This window comes from Chiloscyllium punctatum, chromosome 17 (genome assembly GCF_047496795.1).
Source record: "Chiloscyllium punctatum isolate Juve2018m chromosome 17, sChiPun1.3, whole genome shotgun sequence".
Taxonomy (NCBI): Eukaryota; Metazoa; Chordata; class Chondrichthyes; order Orectolobiformes; family Hemiscylliidae; genus Chiloscyllium; species Chiloscyllium punctatum.
The window spans coordinates 91,615,022-91,631,622 of record NC_092755.1 but is presented as its reverse complement, the minus strand read 5'-3'; the positions used below and the strand labels follow the sequence as shown (position 1 = coordinate 91,631,622).

Sequence of the window (16,601 nt, the reverse complement as noted above, 5' to 3'; positions counted from 1 at the left end):
CAGTCACCACCACCTCCCCCGCTGAAAAAAAATCCAAAGACCTATTTAGCAAAAAGCATCAATTTTTTTTTAAAAATTGGTCAACCTTGATCTTTATATTTCAAATAGGAGATTGGGGTGGGGGGAGCAAGATTTGAATGTTTTGCTTGTTAATAGTATGACAGATGCATCAAGGGTATTTTGTGCAAGAATAATTTCCAGTAAATAATTAAGGCTTTCTAAAATAAGATGTTTACAATTTTACTCAAATAGTTACCATGGAAATAAATCTAAAGTTTATTATTTAATTGACACATATAGAGCAAAAGAAATCTCCCCCCAGATAGAACTAAAACCAAGGTAACACTTCATGCCTACAGAAACTCCTCTACCTGCTAACTCATTTTGTTGAACATATTTTGTTGAACATTTTGTCCAATTTCTTTACAAATAAGTTGTGGTGAGGTTTCTGTTCAAAATCATAGTCATTAGGGGAATACAAAATTCTCCTTATCGCAATTCTTGTTTGTGCGTTCTACAACAAATCTTCACTTCTATAATCATTGGAAACAAAACAAGTCAGTTCATTCAGAACCAGTATAAACCAGATGAGTTATCACTTTAGGTATAACTGTTCTCCAAACATTAAGCTTAACTGTGACATTGATACAAATTTACATTAGGACAAATTGCACTTAATGCTTCTTATATGATACTCTTTATTCATTATCTTACTTATATTTGACTGCAACTATTAGTATAATCTCTTAACACCAATGTTTCACCTCCATGTTATACAGTTCATACCATTCTTTCCAGTTGTGGACCACCTAGAAGGATAAAATATCTTCTGATGTAGATTTAGATTTTCCCAAATCAAATAGATTTTAACAAAGTGAAATATCCATATGAAATCTAAGTGACAGCACTTTACTTCACTTTGCATTTCTCATGTTAAAAACAAAGGCATCAATCATGACTCAAATTGATGACTAAACAATAAATGACAAATCCAGACAACCTGAATGATATTTTATTCCACAGTACTTCTCGCTATCCTACAGAAATCTGTGTTGTCAGCAAACTTAGCACAAGATCTTCTAATGCCCTCAAACTCATTAAAATAGATTGTGAAAATCAAAAGTCCAAGCACTTGTCCCTGGAGAGCTGAACTAGTCATTTCTCCCAAGCTGGAAGTATTCCCATTTATAATTACCCCCTGCATCCTGTTTTCTAGTCAATTTTTGATCTACCACTCTCTCCTAATTTTTGTGACGTTATCTCTGCTAACAATATCTTGTGAAGTACTTCATCAACTACCTTTTTGGAAGTGAAGATGCCAAATATCTACTGGGTTATCATCTCCCTGTAATAACTTGGTCACATCTGTGTAAAAATCCAGTAAATTAGGTAGATGTGATGCTCTCACAGTTACTTATGGACTCACATTAATCATACTGCAGTGAGCTGTGTGTTATGGTATATGGCTTGCTGTTCTTCTGGGAAATAATAGGAAACTTGTCTGATAAGCAATAGCTTGTTGAGTGCTTTGAATGGCTCAGTGGAAAGATACACCACCCAGTGTGGACCTGAGCTATACAGTTAACGAAGGTGTTAGGTTTGATCTTTGGTAAATGAACTGATTTCATTTGAAGTTCTGATAAGAACACTACAATTGATTATAATGCTTTTGGGATTAGGAAGCAGTATCATTGGGAAAGAATAGATTAATGTGAGTGATGAAAGCATATTCTAATTGTAAAAATTACGAATTTGGAAGTCGAGCAAGTTTCTGACAAAGAAGGAGGTCACTTATGTTTATGATAGCTGCAGAAAAGCTGCAAGAAAATATTTGGAAATAGCTGAGAATATTCATGCAACCAAACCTCATCTGATACCATATTAATCTAATTTCCACATGGTTAGCAGCAAGAATCTTGACTGATTTAGCCTTCTTAACCCAGAAACACGAGGGCCAGTTGTAGGACTCTATTGCCCCAGTTTATTTTGAAAAGAAACCCCTGCAATATTTAACAATGAACACTCAAGGTACACTGTATGGTTTTAAGGAAAATGTATTAATAGTATCAATTTCAGCTGAAAGTTAATGTTGGTGATACTAGCATCAAAACACTTACAGCACAAAGCATATTTTGATTTCTGATCTAAGGAAGGATATACTTTCTTGAGAGAAAGTGCAATGTAGGTTTACTAGAAAGATTCCTGGGTTGAAGAGATTGTCTGGTAAAGAGAGTGGGAATGGTAAGCCTATGCATTCTGGAAGAATGAGAAGTGATCTTTGAAACATAATACTCTAATATTTCCTAAATTTCCTGTGACCAGTGGCATTCTATAGAGATTGGTGCTGGGTCCACTATTGTTTGTCATTTATATAACTGATTTGAAGGTAAATATAGGAAGCATGGTTGGTAAGTTTGGGGATGACACAAAATTTATGATATAGTGGACAGTGAAGAACATTATCTTAGACTACAATGAGATCTTGATCAAATGGGCCAAATGGGGTGAGGACTGGCAGATGAAATTTCATTTAGATAAATGTGAGCTATTGCATTTTAGTAATGCAGACAAAGACAGGACATACACAATTAATGGTAGGGCCCTAGATAGTGTTGAAGAATGGAGAGACCTTGAGGTTCAGGTACATTAATTCTTTGAAATTTGTGTCACAGGTAGACAGGGTGGCAAAGACCGTGTTTGGCACACTTGCCTTCATTGCTCAGACAGACAATTGAGTATAGGTGTTGGGACATCATGTTGCAGTTGAATAGGATGTTGGCAAGGGCACTTTGGAGTACTGTGTACAGTTCTGGTCACTCTGGTATAGGGAGGATATTATTAAATTGGAAAGAGTACAGAAATTATTTTCAAGGACATTACCAGAGGTTGGAGGGGCAGGGATTGAGTTATAAGGAGAGGTTGACTACAGTTTTTGAATTATAGAATAATTCAACACAGAAACAGACCCTTCAGTCCAACTCATCTACACTGACCAATTTTCCCAAGCGAAAGTAGTTCCATTTGCCTGCATTTAGCACATATCCCTCTAAATCTTTCCTATTCATGTCACTGTCTAAATGTCCCTGTGTAGATGTACTTCCTATAATAGGACGACCAGAACTGCACACAGTACTCCAGATGAAGCCACATCAATGTCATGTACAACCTCAACATAACATCCCGACTCCAATACTCAAAAGGTCAGAACAATGAAAGGAAGTGTGCTAAATGCCTTCTTAACCATCCTGTCCACCTTGACATAAATTTCAAAGAATTATGTATTTGAACCCAGAGATCTTTGTTTTAAAACACTATCCGGGGCCCTACCATTAATTATATAAGTTCTGTCCTTGTTTGCATTACTAAAATGTAATACCTCATATTTATTTAAATTAAACTCCATCTGCCACTCCTCAGGCCAGTGACCCAATTAATAAAGATCTCTTTGTAATCTTAGATAACCTTCACACTGTCTACTATACCACCAATTGTGGTGTCATCTGCAAACTTACTAACCATACCTCCTACATTCACATCCAAATCATTTATATAAATGACAAAAACAGTGGACTCAGCACTGACCTTTGTTCACACTGGAGGTCACAGGCCTCTAGCCCAAAAAACAACCCTTTATCACCACCTTCTGTCTCCTACCTTCAAGCCAATCTTTTATTCAATTGCCTAGCACCCCATTAATTCTATGTGATCTAACTTTGCTAACCAGTCAACCATGCGGAACCCTGTGAATACTTTGCTGAAGTCCATATAGACAACATCTACTGCTCTGCCTTCATCAATCCTGTTTGTCACCACTCCAAAAAAGTCAATCAAGTTACTGACACACAATTTCCCATGCACAAAGCCATGTTTACTATCCCTAATCAGCTCTTGCCTTTCCAAATGCACATAAATTCTGTCCCTCAGAATCCCCTCCAACAAATTACCCACCACTGATGTCAGGCTCACCAGTCATCCGGCTCACCAGTCAATAGTTCTCTGGCTTTTCCTTATCACCTTTCTTTAATAATGGCACCACATTAGCCACCCTCCAATCTTCCGTCACCTCACCGGTGGCTGTCGATAATACAAATATCGCAGCAAAGGACCCAGCAATCTCTTCGCTATTTTGTCACAAAGGTCTTGAATATACCTGACCTGAGCCTGGAGATTTAATCTACATTCATGTCATAGAGTCAGAGATTTACAGCATGGAAACAGACCCTTCGATTCAACTCGTCCATGCCAATCAAATATCCCAGCCCAATCTAGTCCCACCTGCCAACACCCGGCCCATATCCCTCCAAACCCTTCCTATTCATACACCAATCCAGATGCCTTTTAAATGTTGCAGTTGTACCAGCCTCCACCACTTCCTCTGGCAGCTCATTCCATACACGTACCACCTTCTGCATAAAAATGTTTATGCCCTCTAGTTTTAGACTCCCCCACCCCAGGGAAAAGACCTTGTCTATTTATCCTATCCATGCCCCTCGCAATTTTGTAAACCTCTATAAAGGTCACCCCTCAGCCTCGGACACTCCTGGGAAAACAGCCCCAGCCTATTCAACCTCTCCCGATAGCTCAAATCCTCATAAAGTGGCAACATCCTTGTAAATCTTTTCTGAACCCTTTCAAGTTTCACAACATCTTTCCGATAGGAAGGAGATCAAAATTGCATGCAATATTCCAACAGTGGCCTAATCAATGTCCTGTACAGCCACAACATGACCTCCCAACTCCTGTACTCAATACTCTGACCAATAAAGGAAAGCATACCAAATGTCTTCTTCACTATCCTGCCTACCTGCGACTCTACTTTTAAGGAGTTATGAACCTGGACTCCAAGTTCTCTTTGTTCAGTAACACTCCAGAGGACCTTACCATTAACTATATGAGTCCTGCCATGATTTGCTTTCCCAAAATGCAACATCTCACATTTATCTAAATTAAACTCCACCTGCCAGTTTTCAGCCTATTGGCCCATCTGATCAAAATCCCATTGTAATCTGAGGTAACCTACTTCGCTGTCCACTACACCTCCAATTTTGGTATCATCTGCAAACTTACTAACTATACCTCTTATGTTCACATCCAAATCATTTATATAAATTAGAAAAAGTAGTGGACCTAGCACTGACCCTTGTGACATTCCACTGGTCACAGGCCTCCGGTCTGAAAAACAACTCTCCACCACCACCCTCTGTCTTCTACCTTTGAGCCAGCTCTGTATCCAAATGACTAGTTCACCCTGTATTCAATGAGATCTAACCTTGCTAACCAGTCTCCCATGGGGAACCTTGTTGAATGCCTTACTGAAGTCCATATAGATCACATCTACCATTCTGGCCTCATCAATCCTCTTTGTTACTTCTTCAAAAAAAAACTCAAATCAAGTTTGAGACATGATTTCCCACACACAAAGGATATGTTAGTTGTCTTATGAGGCGCAATAGCATTGTCTTGGTTTTTTGTTTGATTCACGGGAGAGAGTCATTGCTGGCTGGATGAGCACTTATGTCCCATTCCTCGTTGCTGTTAAAGTTTTGGTGAGCTTCTTAATGAACTAATGCAGTCTATTTGATGCAGATACAGAAGTGGACTGGCTGTGTGGAGGTAAAAACAATGACTGAGGTAAAAACAATGACTGCAGATGCTGGAAACCAGATTCTGGATTAGTGGTGCTGGAAGAGCACAGCAGTTCAGGCAGCATCCAAGGAGCTTCGAAATCGACGTTTCGGGCAAAAGCCCTTCATCAGGAATAAAGGCAGTGAGCCTGAGCGTGGAGAGATAAGCTAGAGGAGGCTGGGGGGTGGGGAGAAAGTAGCATAGAGTACAATGGATGAGTGGGGGAGGGGATGAAGGTGATAAGTCAGGGAGAAAGAGCTTCAGGGCAGAGGAAATGACCTGGGAGTTGCAGTGGGAGAGGGACTCCCTGAGATTCTTGAAGAGAGAGGAGGAAAACTTATTCTAGGCAGGCATCCTTGCAAGAGGATTCGCAATAGGGTTAAAATCAACAAGGTAAAAACAATGACTGCAGATTCTGGAAACCAGATTCTGGATTAGTGGTGCTGGAAGCAGGCTGTGTGGAGTCTGGAAGAGTTATGCATTGCAGGATTCCTCGTGTTTGACACAGTTCTTGTATATTTATATGGCTAGCCCAGATTAGTTTCTACTCAAATGATTACGGGGATTCCACAATGGTAATACCATTTAATGTCAAGCGGTGACGATTAGATTCTCTCTTGTTGAAGATGGTCACTGTCTGGCACTCAGCATAATTAATGTTGCTACTTATTAGCCCAAGCCTGGATGATGTACAGGTCTTGCTGCATATAATGGACAGGGTCAAGGAGTTGTGAAAGGTGCTGAACATTGCACAACCAGGACACATCCCCACTTTTGACCTAATGATGGAGAGATGAAGCAGCTGAACATGGCTGGGCCTTGGACACTCCTCCGATTAACATTTGCATTGGTGCCCTGGGGCTCAGATGGCTGATGTCCAATAACACAATCATCTTCTGTCTTGCTCGGTAGGACTCCAAGAAGCTGAGAATTTTCACCCATTGATTTGCATTGACTCTAGTTTTGGTAAGACTCCTTGATGCTATAGGCAGTCAAATGCAGCCCTGATGGCAACAACAGTCACTCTCATTTCACCTCCGATTTCAGCTCTTTTGTTCATGGCTGAACCAAGGTTGTTAGGAGGTCAGGAAGTAAGTGGCTCTGGCAAACTCAAACTGATCATTGGCGAGCAGGTTATTGCTTAGGGTATGCTGCTTGATGGCAGTGTTGATGATTACTTCCATGACTTTACTGATGATCACGACTAGATTGGCCAGCAGTAGTTCATTTACCAGGCTGGATTTGTATCTTTTGTGTACAGAACATAATTGGTCAATTTTATTTTGTTGGATAGATGTCAGTGTTGTAGCTATACTAGCTTGGCTAGTTACACAGCATGTTCTGGAACACAAGTCTTCAGAACTGTTGCTGGAACTTTGTCAGGGCTTAATCTTCGAAATATCCAGTGCCTTCAGCTCTTTCTTAATGTCATGTGGAGTAAATTGAATTGGCTGAAGGCTGGCACCTGTAATGCTGCAGATGTCACTGAGGCTTTCTTAAAAGTCTGTTTTAAGACATCTAGCACCTCCTCTTCTGTAATATGGACACTTTTCAAGATAGCACTATTTATTTCACCAAGTCCCCTAGCTTCCATCTCTTTCTCCACAGTAAATACTGATGCAAAATATTTGTTAATTATCTCTCCCATCTCCTGTGGTTCCACACATTGACAGCCTTGTTAGTCTTTAAGTAGCCCTCTCTGTAGTTACTCTTTTGCCCTTAAATGTATTTGTAGAATCTCTTTGGATTCTCCTTAACCTTATTTGCCAAATTATTGCATGTCCCCTTTTTGCCTACCTGCTTTCCTTATTAAGTATACTCCTATTGCCCTTATACTCCTCTAGGGGATTCACTAAACCCAGCTGACTATACCTAGCAAATGCCTCTTTCTTTTTCTTGAACATTGCCTCAACTTTTCTAGGCATCCAGCATTCCCTACACCTACCAGTCTTGCCCTTACAGGAACAAAATGTCCCTGAACTCCCCGTTATCTCATTTCTCTTACTTGCGAAATGCCTCCCCAGTCAACTTTTGAAAGTTTCTGCTTAATGCCATCAAAATTGCCCTTAATCCAATTCAGAACTTTTAGATCAGGTCCTTTCTTTTCCATAAGTACTTTTAAAACTAATAGAATTATGATCACTTGTCCCAAAGTGCTCTCCCACTGACACCTCAGCAATATCAGTACTGTCTCTGTTAGCCAGATAAAATGCTTAGCATATCATGTTAATTGCTGCTGGTTTGGGGCTTTAGTTTCTGGTGTACACTATTTTCAGGACACTGGTTTAAATAGGTTAGCAACTATAACATGTGGTGCAAACTGAACTTAGATGCCAACCATTGAGTTTAAACCAGTGAGGAAATTAATTTTAGTAATGTCCAACAAAACGCCACTCTCCATAAGGATCATAATGTCTTCTTTGCACCAGAACTTATGAACATAGGTTCACCAAACGTCTTCAGCTAAGAATCCTTTTTGTTTTTGAATGTATCAACATATAGGGAAAAATATAGTCTGAATTTTACAGATGGAAACAAAATGAGAAACACATCAGCTGCAGTACAGGTATGAATAGCTCTCCTGAAAAACGTATGCAAGAAAGTTCACTGAGTAAACTTAAGCATGTGGTATGTTATTGAACCTAATGGATCAGGGAGTCCCAAAGTTCAATCTTACATTTTCCTCAATTAGCCTATCTCAGTAGAGGAAATTGCTATTATTCTGCTGAACATCTTCAGTTAGGGAGGGAATAAAGAAAGAGCCACATTTGCCACTCCAATCACTTTTTAGTGACATTTCCGAAAAATACCTGTGAACTGACAAGAGGGTGAATCCTAAGAATGCTAATGTCTGGATTAAACATAGAACAATGATGATATATCTTTGGCAAATGAATGTAAAATTGAATGCAGGGCTTAATGAAGAAGTGTCAGACCAAAACAGATTGAAAATTTGGGAGAAGTGTACAGAATACCAGCTGTAATGAATGAAAGAAAATTAAGGAATACATAGAAAAGGAGAAAATTAAACCTTTCAAACCGGAGATTGATGGTTTGATTCATTTAATTAATCTCAGCTAGGGAGCAACTGGAGCACATTAGATCCTAATGTATCCTGAACCAGAGTTTATCATTTTTATCTCCACTCTGTGACCTCTGTTGTATAATTTGTTTGCTCATCAAGTAAGGAACAAAATTTGGCATGGCTGTGATGCCCAATAAGGTCAAATAGCTAACTAATGGCTACTGTTTAAACTTGCTGTAGAAAAAGAACCTCTTTGGTGAGGCACCAGCGAGCACTCAGGTTTTTGAATTATATTCCAGCTTGGATCAGAACCGTTAGGAAAGGAGAGAAAAAACTAGAGCGTTTGGTAAAAAAAATGCTTTTTCCATTTTGATCAACAGTGAACATAAAACCTTATTTAGATAGGATCAAGACTAACATTTCAGCTTAGTCCATCAATCAGGTTGTACTCATGGTTAATTCAATGTCATCTCATTTTAGTTTAATACTATATAAAAAAAGGATTAAAAATTACTGAAGTGACTACATGGCAGATAATGCAGATTCTGCCTGGAAAACCAATAATCCTGATTATTCTGTCAATTTGATGGTGGGGAGGTTTGCATTTCAGAGAAACTGGCTGTTCATTTAACAAATGGCCTGGTCCTGTAGCTCAAAGTCCATTAAATATTAGAATCTAATTGAAGAGAAGGCAGTGCTTGACAGAAAAAAGAAGCAACAGAGAATGTAGCTGCTAGGCAAATTGGAAGTATGCAGAGTAAGCATCCATTCAAGAGAGACTTTAATTACAGGAACTCATTCACGTGCAATCCAAATATTAAGAGACGTTAAACCTAAGCAATTTACAAAGCTGTGAGCATGAGTAGCTCTGAAATTACTTTGCAATCCCTCACTAATTTCTTTCAGTTTCTTGAAATACATGCTTGGATACAATTCATGGAGAAAATGTACCCTCCACAATCTCAGCTGTGCTTCACTTGGTAACTTTTACTTTAAATCAGAATGTTGTGAGTTTATGCCTCACACTTTAGCCTGCACAAAAGAATCTTCCCCAGTATTGTCGCGCAGTATTGAGGAAGTGCTACACTGGCAGAGGTTCTGTCTTTTGGATGAGATAATAAATGAAGGTCTATTTCTGCTCTCTCGGGTGAATGTAAAAGAACTCATGCTACTACTTCAGGGAAACTCTCCCTGTTACACTTCCCAATATTTATCCCATAATAAACTCTATTAAAAATGGAATTTCTAGTCATTATAACAGTGCTGTTTTATCAGTTTGCAGTTTTATCAGTTTGCTGTTCCAAACTGGCTGCCACATACAGTCAGAGAGTCAAGGTCCTACAAAACGGGGACAGGCCCTTTGCCCCAAACTGGTCCATACCAAAATGTCCGTCCATGCTAAGCTCATTTCCCTGCACTTGGTCCTTACCCTCCTCATCCTTTCCTATCCATGTATTTATCCAAATGCCTTTTAAATGTTGTTAATATACTCACCTCAACCACTTCAACTGGCAGCTCATTCCATATGCATACCACCGTCTGTGTAAAAATGTTGCTCATCAGGTTCCCTTTTATTCTTTCCCCTCTAACCTTAAACTGAAGCACTCTTGTCCTCAATTCTCCAATCCTGGGAAAAAAGACTGAGTGAATTCACCCTATCCATAGCTTTCATGATCTTATACACCTCTATAAGGACCCCTTATTCTCCTCTACTCTACAGGAAAAAAAAGACCTAACTTGTCCAACCTCTCCCTGTAACTCAGATCATTGAGTCCAGGCAACATCCTTGTAAATTTCTTTTGCACTCTTTCTAGTTTAATAGCATCCTTCCTCTAACAAGGTGCATTGTGTTCAGTTTTGGTCACCAAATGCAGCCTCACCAACGCCCTGTATAACTGTAACAGAACTTCCCAACTTCTATACTCAATGCCCTGACTGATGAAGTTCCAAAAGTCATCCTCTCTGCCCAGTCTACCTGTGACTCAATTTTCAGGAAAGTGTGAGCTTGAAGTCCAAGATCCCTCTGTTCCACTACATTCCTTGAGGCCCTACCATTCACCATGAAATTCTTACCTTGATTTGATTTTCCAAAATGCAAGACCTCACATTTATCAATATTAAACTTCATTTGCCATTTCTAAAGCCCACTTCCCCAGCTGATCAAGGTCCCGCTGCAATTTCTGATACTGCACTGTCCACGATACCATCTATTTTAGTGTCATCAGCAAACTTACGAATAATGCCTTGTACATTCTCATCCAAATCATTGATATAGATTGAAAAATAAGTAATGGGCCCAGCACCAACCCCTGAGGCACTCCATTAGTCACAGGCCTCCAATTCAACAAGCATCCTTCCATTATTACTTTCTGCTTCCTACCATAAAGCCAATTTTGTATCCAATTTGTCAGATCACCCTGGATTCCATGCCATCTAACCTTCCAGAGCAGCCTACCATATGGAACCTTATCAAGGGCCTTACTGAAATCCATATAGACTAAGTCTACCACCCTGCCCTCGTCAACCTTCCAGGTCACTTCAAAGAACTCTAACAAATTTGTGAGGCATGATCTCCCACTCACAAAGCCATGCTGCCTACTCCTAATCAAACCCTGTCTTTCCAAATGCATGTATACCAAATCCCTCAGAATCTTCTCAATTAACTTTCCCACTAGAGATGTTGAGCTTACTGGTTTATAATTCCCAGGCTTTTCTTTGCTGCCCTTCTTGAATAATGCCACAACATTTGCGACCCTCCAGTCTTCCGGGGCCTCACCTGTGGCTGATGATGATGTAAAATTATCAACCAGAGTCACTGCAATTTCTTCTCTAGCCTTTTGCACCATTCTTGGGTATATCTGGTCAGAACAAGGAGATTTATCCACCTTCATACATTCTAATACATCCAACACCTCCTCTGTGATATGTACTGTCCCCAAAATATCACCACTAACTTCCCCAAATTCCCAAGTCTTTATGTCTTTCTCCATGGTAAACACAGGAGAAATATTCATTGAGAATCTTGCCCATCTACTGCAGTTCTACACATATACATGTCCACTTTTGTCCTTGAGGGGCTCGATTCTCTCTCTCTAGTTATTCTTCTTACTTTAAAGTACCTCTTAGGCTTCACTCAGCCAAGGCTAACTCGTGGCTGGCCCCTTTTTGTCCTCCTGATTTCTTTCTTCAGTAAACACCAGTATTCCCTATATACCTCCAGGGATTCCCTTGATCCCAGCTGCCTGTACCTGAGTACACCTTTTTTTCTGCTCAAAGCCTCAATATCTCAACCTCAACCTTCACAGGAACATATAAACCTTGAACTCTACCTACCTCACTTTTAAAGATCTCCCACTTGACAGAATTCCCTTTGACTGCAAACAAACTATTCCAATCAAGCCCTGCAAGCTCCTGTTTAATTCCATCAAAAATCGCCTTCCCTCAAACTAGAACTTGATTCTGTGGACCAGTTTGTCCCTCTCCATAACTATTTTAAAATTAATACAGCTATAGTCACTTATCCCAAAATGCTCCCTCACTGTCACCTCCATCACCTGTCCTATCCACATTTCCTATAACAGTGACAGCACTTCAAAAAGCACTCCATTTACTTTAAAGCATTTGGTGAAGTCTGGTGGTTGTAAAAGGTTCTATATTATTCAAGTTCTTCTTTCCAATATTTTGATCAGCCAGGTTGTAAAAAAAAGACTAGTTTCTAATCAACCAGTTCAAATATATTATTGCATACCTCTGGAATAATTGGGACTTGAACCCAGACCTCCTGGCTCAAATGTAGGGACACTGTCACAGCACCATAAGTAACATGTGAATGTAGAGAATCTGTTGCTTTTTTGATCAAAGGCATCGTAGCCAATTCACCGCTTTTCAACCTAACCTTCCCAAAAAACAAAAAGGACTTGTATACATGAATCAAAAGCAAGAGCCCTTGCTGAATTCCTTCACTCTTTCCCTATCAGGAGACAGCCAGGTCAACTATACATTCCTTACTGCCGTTCTAGTTGATATCAGGTAAAGTCACATGAACCGACAAAACAAATGAGACCTGGTCATAGAGTCATAGAGATGTACAGCATGGAAGCAGACCCTTCAGTCCAACCTGTCCATGCTGATCAGAGATCCCAACCCAATCTAGTCCCACCTGCCAGCACCCAGCCCATATCCCTCCAAACCCTTCCTCTTCATATACCCATCCAAATGCCTCTTAAGTGTTGCAATTGCATCAGCCTCCACCACTTCCTCGGGCAGTTCATTCCATAACCGTACCACTCTGAAAAAGTTGCCCCTTAGGTCTCTTTTATATCTTTCCCCTCTCATCTTAAACCTATGCCTTCTAGTTCTTGTCTGTGCACTTTTGTTATGTTTAATTACTTCCATATCTTCAATTCATTTAATCTTTATTAACCTTTCTGTTACATCTTGGGAGAGAAATGTGGTACAAGATAATATAAGAAAATTAATAATTTATGTGGAATTTCTTTTCCGATGTTTTAACAGAACAGATTTACACAGTTGGGAGGTTGGTAGGTAGGTAGGAAACCCATTTGTCTTTAGCTCTTTAACTCAGCCATGATGTTGGTATCTCAATTCTGTGTTTTCCATTTAATCACAGAGAATGGACAAGATGATGCACCAAATCCATCAAACATTTCTAGTTAAAGGGATCCAGGCAAAGGTTGGAATGACCTTTATTAACTCTTGTGGCTTCAGCAAGCATAGGAATGCAATATCACCTGGAAGGCTGTTCTCTTGTTCTTCAACACTTGCAGGACCTGAGCGACTGAAGTCCAACGGTTTGCTATGGGTAGGAGGAGAAGACTGCCCTCCTCAACTGAGCAGGAACAGATGTAATGATGGAGGAGTTGAACAGCCGAAGAACGTGGATAGTTTTTCAAAAGATTGGAGCACCTTAGGAAAGTACAAACAAACAGTGACCTGACACTTTAATATGACAAGTCTCATATCCTGATTTTCCCAGCTATCTGTTGTATACTCCTCAAACCAACACACCTTGCAATTTTACTCATCCCTCATTCTCACAACTCACACCTAAACTTGCTTCCCCAAATCCTACCCTTATTCTCCATTGACACTGATTCAATTAATGGCTGCAGATTAGTATAGAATCTGCCAGACTATAATGGCACAAAAATCCAAGCTAGCTTTCCACAGGTGTAAGTATGAACCGAGTATTTTGATAAACTAGGGGACAATTAACTATAGTAACATTTACTAACGTTATCCAACACTTAATAAATGTGAGTGTCAGACCATAAGACTATAAGACTGTATATAGAAGTACAAGTATGCTATTCAGCCCATCGAGTCTGTTCCACCATTCAATCATGGTTGATAGGTTTCTCAGCTCCATTCCTCTGCCTTCTTCCTGGAACCATTGATCAACTTCCCAATCAAGAATCTAACTATCTATCTATCTATATCTTAAATACAGTCAAAGACTTGGCCTCCATATCCCTCTGTGGCAATGAGTTCCACAAGCTAATTGAGGAAATTCATCCCTATCTCAATTTTAATAGTTGTCCCTTCACTCTAAGTCTGTGCCCTCAAGTCCTATTTCATTCTACTGGAAACATCTTCTCCCATATCCACTCTAAACAGGTCTCTTAGTATTCTGTAGGTTTCAAACAGCTCCTCCCTCATCCTTCTAAACTCCTTCGAATACAGACCCTTCTTAAACAGGGGTATTACATCAGTCATTTTCAATCCACTGGGACACTGACTATCTCCTTCTGAACTCTGGGGTATAGTCCATCTAGTCTGGGTGATTAATTCATCTTCTGACCATTCAGCTTCTCCAGCACCTTCTACTTATTGGTGGCCACTGCACTCACCTCTACCCTTGACTCTTTTGAAGTTCTGGTCTGCTGCTGGTGTATACCACTGAAAACCGACGCAAAGTACCTATTCAGTTTCCCTGCCATTTCTTTGTTCTTCATTACTACTTCTCCAACCTCATTTTCCAGCAGTCCAATGTTACTCTTGCCTTTCAGATATCTAAAAAAAAACTCTTACAATCTTATGTATTACAAGCTAGCTTGCCCTCTCCCCACATTGATTTTTAATTATCCTCTGCTGGTTTTTAAAGGCATCTCAATCCTCTGGCTTCTCACTAGTCTTTATTTTGCTTTTGTACTGTCCCTGACTTCCCTTATCATCCATGATTGATTCATCCTCCCCTTAGTGTGCTTCTTCTTCCTTGGGATGAATTTCTGCTGTACTTCCTGTTAATTCCTGCCATTGTTGCTACACTGTCTTCACTGCTAAAACTCCCCTTCCAAGCAACTCTGGTCAGCTCCTCCCTTACATCTTTGTAGTTACCTTTACTCAATTGTAATACTGTTACATATGATTCCAGCTTTTGCTTCTCAAATTGCAGAGTGAATTCTATCATAATGGTCACTATCCCCAGAGGTTCCTTCCACCTTCAGCTCCCTAATCAAGTATGCATCATTGCATACTATTAAGTTCAGAATTGCCTGTTCCCTAGTGAGCTCTACCAAATCAGTCTCAGACATTCCATGAATTCATTTTCTTGAAATCCGATCAATCTGATTTTCCCAGTTCACCTGCATGTTGATGTCCCTCATGATTGTTGTAATAGTGCCTTTCTTTCAGATCTTTTCTATCTCCTGATACATTTTCTTCCCCATATCCTGATTATTGCTAGGAGGCCTGTACAAAACACCTGTCAAAGTCTTTTTTATCTTTACAGTTCCTCAACTCTACCCACACAGATTCCACATCTTCTGACTATTTCATTTCTTGTTATCGATTTGATTTAATCTCTTACCAAAAAGACAACCCGATCACTCTGCCCATCCACCTGTCCTTTCAACAGGACATGTATCCTTAGATATTTAGGTCCCAGCCCTGATCCCATTGCAGTCATGTCTGTGATATCCATAACATTGGACCTGCCAATTTCAATCTGTGCTACAAGCTCACTGGTTTCAAATACTTGTAAGTATGACACCCTGAGTCCTATGTCAACTGCCCTCCTTTTCATTGTTGTACCCTTACCTTCTGTGCCTAAAGTTATGTTCCTGACCATTTCCATTTGTCCTATTACTTATTATAGAAACTTTAAATAACCTCAGCTGAGTTCTGCCCCTTTAAAGGTTTTCCATAACTTTTCATGCGGCTGAACCACAACTCCCCTTACCACCTCCTTTTAATTTAAAACCCTCTTTGCCAGGACTCTGGTCCAAGCATGATTCAGGTGGAGTCCATCCCATCTGAACAGCTCCTTCCTTCCCCAGTAGTGGTGCCAATGTCCAATGAATTTGAATCCATTTCTCCCAGACCGATTTTTAAATCGCTCTTTAATCTTGTTGACCTTGTGCCAATTTGCTTATGACTCAAATAGTTATCTATAGATCAAAACGTTTTTGGTTCTGCTTTATAATTTAGCCCCTGACTGCTCATATTCCCTCAGAACCTCTTTTGTCTTTCTGCCCATCTCATTGGTACCAATGTGGACCACAACAAAAGGAATCTTTCCTCTCCCATTCCAAGTTTCTCTGCAGGTCACATGAGATATCCTAAACCCGAGCACCAGGGAGACAACACAGCCTCTCAATCCTGACCACAGAACAAATGACTATACAATCCCCAATTACAACTATTTCTCTTTTCTCCCTGCTCTTGAATGGCTCCTTGTATCGTTGTGCTATGATCAATTTACACATCCTCCCTACAGCCCCCATTCTCATCCACACAGAGCAAGAATCTCAAACCTGTTAAACAAGCTCAAGGGCTGAGGCTTCTTCAGCACTCCTGGATCCCTCTACCAGCCTCCCTCATACTAACCCTGTCCCTGATCACTGATCAAATTCAAGGTAGTTAATCTAAGGAGTGTGACTGCCTCCGGATTCACAGCTTCCAGGTAACTCTCCTCCTCGATGTGTCGCAG

At 40.1% G+C, this 16,601-nt stretch overlaps 1 protein-coding gene across 1 annotated transcript in view; it reads right to left on the bottom strand.

The window, feature by feature from the left end:
• fam222aa (family with sequence similarity 222 member Aa) overlaps positions 1–16,601 on the bottom strand; it is a 370,821-nt gene that overhangs the window by 283,879 nt on the left and 70,341 nt on the right. Inside the window, exon 4 of the mRNA XM_072587898.1 lies at positions 13,402–13,576. The gene's annotated coding sequence lies outside the window, so the exon portion shown is untranslated. The remainder of the gene's footprint in view (positions 1–13,401; positions 13,577–16,601) is intronic.